This window comes from Pinus tabuliformis, chromosome Q (genome assembly GCF_031772625.1).
Source record: "Pinus tabuliformis cultivar Carrire ecotype Pingquan chromosome Q, CPIR1, whole genome shotgun sequence".
NCBI lineage: Eukaryota > Viridiplantae > Streptophyta > Pinopsida > Pinales > Pinaceae > Pinus > Pinus tabuliformis.
In genome coordinates, this window is record NC_142296.1 from 1,123,646,263 (window position 1) to 1,123,649,422 (window position 3,160).

Genomic DNA, 3,160 nt, shown 5'->3' on the forward strand with positions numbered 1-3,160 from the left:
CAAAATAATGATCCTATGATAATCTACAAGAAACAACAATAAAGTAACAACAATCCCAAATGAATTAGCTAAATTAAATCCACTCTGCAACAACCAACTATAATTTCTATTTAAAACAGAACATGTGATTTGACAATTACTTAACTAACCAGAAATTGTAAATTGAAAATGATTAAGAAAATAAATGACTAAAGTGAAAGAATAAAATGCGGATTTAATGATACAAATGAAGACAATGTTGCTTCTAGGACCGAGCCCAAATCACCAAAATCGAACTGCCTTGTAAAAGGAATCAACACAACAAATTAAATATGGACAATAAAATTTTCATTGAATTATGGAGGATTGATTACAATCAATGCCCTCTCAGGTTCACAACTTATGCCAAAAATATTACAACTAAACAACCTCTCTCAAGGCTCAATTCCTAGTCTTTATCCTATGACTGTAATAAATCTATTTTTGACAAAGAGCAATCCTAGGAATATGAATATTCCGAGGATGCTCATTTTAAGTCACAAGAAGTCCAATATTTTTGGATGAATAAGTCGGAAGCCTGTTCTTAACTGATTTTATCCAAACAAGGATCAACAACATAAAGTTATTGAATATTCAATGATCAATCCATGGAACAACATCAAGCGCCAACTCATCGATAGAATCATGTTCAAAATAAGGATCCAATCGTGAGTAAATAATTATTTTGTGATCAAGTCACTTCATAGAGGCAATAGAATAATAAAAATACATTAAATTCTTCTAGAATTCATATTACATAGATTATCATGTCCAAAATGCAAAAAAGACATAGGAAAATAATATAAGAACTAAGAAATAAGGTGAGGAAATTATAACAATTATGAGGTCCAACACCCCCCTCAAACAAATTGTAGTAGGATTCAAGCTTAGGTTGTGGATTAGGCTCCTAGAGTTCTTGGAGACCTTATTCCCTTACTTTTGATGTGGCTACTCCTTCTTGTAGCATCTCATGTTGCACTTGTAGTAGTCCCTATTCTCTTGTAGTAGTCCTTTTTTCTCCTATAGCAAACCTTTTTCTCCCTGTAGCAGCCTTGTTTTTGTTTATAGCTCCTCTATTTTCTCTTGTAACAAGGAAACTTATGCTTTGAGCCTCTTATGTGTGACTGATATAGTGGTGGTCCTCCATATGGGTGGTGAAGTTTGTTTACCCTTAGATTTAGGGGAAGTAACCTCCCCAATTTTTCCTTCACCAGGTCCCACTTCTTCTCTTTTGCTAGTTGATTCATCAATGATGATAGAGGCTTTTTGTTGGGCATGACCCAACTTGGTCTAGTTTTTGTTAAAGACTTCGCATTTTGAGGAGCAAAGTGCGTGGAGTTTGCAAAGTTGTATTTACCACGTAAATGTCTAGGGGCTTTGGGGTGGGTCAAAGCCACTCATTTTGTAATGGTTACCAGGGTTTTAGCTCATTGTTTTATCGAAACCATAGTATGTGGACCATGGTTTTGTAGTAGTGAAATATATATATATATAAGGAGATGTAATGCTTGTCGAAGGGAGTTAATTATCGATGAATTAATCACACTTTTGGTCTTTAGTCTGTATGTTGGGCCTTAAAGGGAAGGTTCTGCAGTTGAGTGCACAAAACCCTTGGAAGAGTCTGCAGTTGAGCGCATAGACCACTTGCAGCTGGGTGCGCAAGTCGATAAGTTGTATGTACTAAAGGATCTATTTCAATAAAGAAGAAGAAGTTTCAATGAAGCCTTGTGTATCTGTATTCATAATCTATGTTTATATGTATTGATATGCATACTTTTTACTTATTTATGTGAAAAAATACATGTTATATTTTTCTCTCATACGTTTATGTATTAAGTGAAAATCTGTGAAGTAAAGCATCAACACGAAGTATTTTATGTATTTGAAGTTCTAGATAAGTATACGATATAAGAAAACACAAGGATGCCTCAGCGCAGTATCCCTCTAGCTACAGAAAGCTGGTCCTAGAACCACCCATAACTGCTTCGGGTGAGACTGTGATTTGCTTGCAGGTCGTTGCCGAAAAAGCTAGTGGTTAAGGGTTTTATTGGTGCGCAATACACTTTGAACCTAGGTCCAAGCCCCTTAAGCCAACAAATGGTTCGCAGATGATCACTTCATGGATATTATTCAGTTTCTGACCACAGGAATGGCACCCGCGAAGTACACTATGTAGTAGAAGGAGGATTTGATAGTAAAAGAAACTGATTTCACATTGATTGCGAGGCACTTGTACAAAATGGGACTGAATGAAATACTTCGAAGATACATCCTTGAACATGAAAGGCAGGTTATTTTAGTCGAAGCTCATGGAGGAATCACGGGTTGACATTATATAGGAAAGGCCACTTCGCAGAAAATCTTGAGAACTGGGTTATGGTGGCCCACAGTACATAAGAATGCAAAAGAATTTTTTCAAGCATGTGATATATGTCAAAGAACAGGAAGGCCATCTAGAAGAGATGAAATTCCATTTAATCCACAAGTCACTTTGGAAACATTTGACAAGTGGGATATTAACTTTGTTGGACCTATTAACCCACCAAGAAAGAAGACCAGCACAAGACACATAATCACTATAACTAATTATTTGATGAGGTGGGTCGAGGCAAAGTTAGTGAAGGATTGTAGCACAGATACCGTCGTGATGTTCATTTTTGAATACATTATGTCCAGATTTGGGTGTCCAAAGATATTAATCAGTGACCAAGGCTCACATTTCTTGAATCAGACTATTGATGCACTAAATGAAGAGTTTCAAGAAGACCATCAGAAAAGCATCCCATATCACCCTCAAGTGAATGGGACAGTCGAAGCTTTCAACAAAATTCTGGAGAATGCACTCACAAAGGTGTGCAATGTAAGTAGGAATGATTGGGATCTAAGAATTCCAGTGATTTTGTTGGCATATAGGACAACATGTAAAAAATTGACAGGCCTAACACCTTTTAGGTTGGTATATGGACAAGAAGCAGTCATGCCTATGGAGTACATTATACCAATTTTAAGATTGCAACCTTCACAAACATGAAAAATTCCAATATAATGGAGGAAAGGATGGCACAATTACTTGCTTTGGAAGAGGATAGGTTTATAGCAGGTTTTCATCAACAAGTCCAAAAAGTAAGGGAGAAATCCTGGC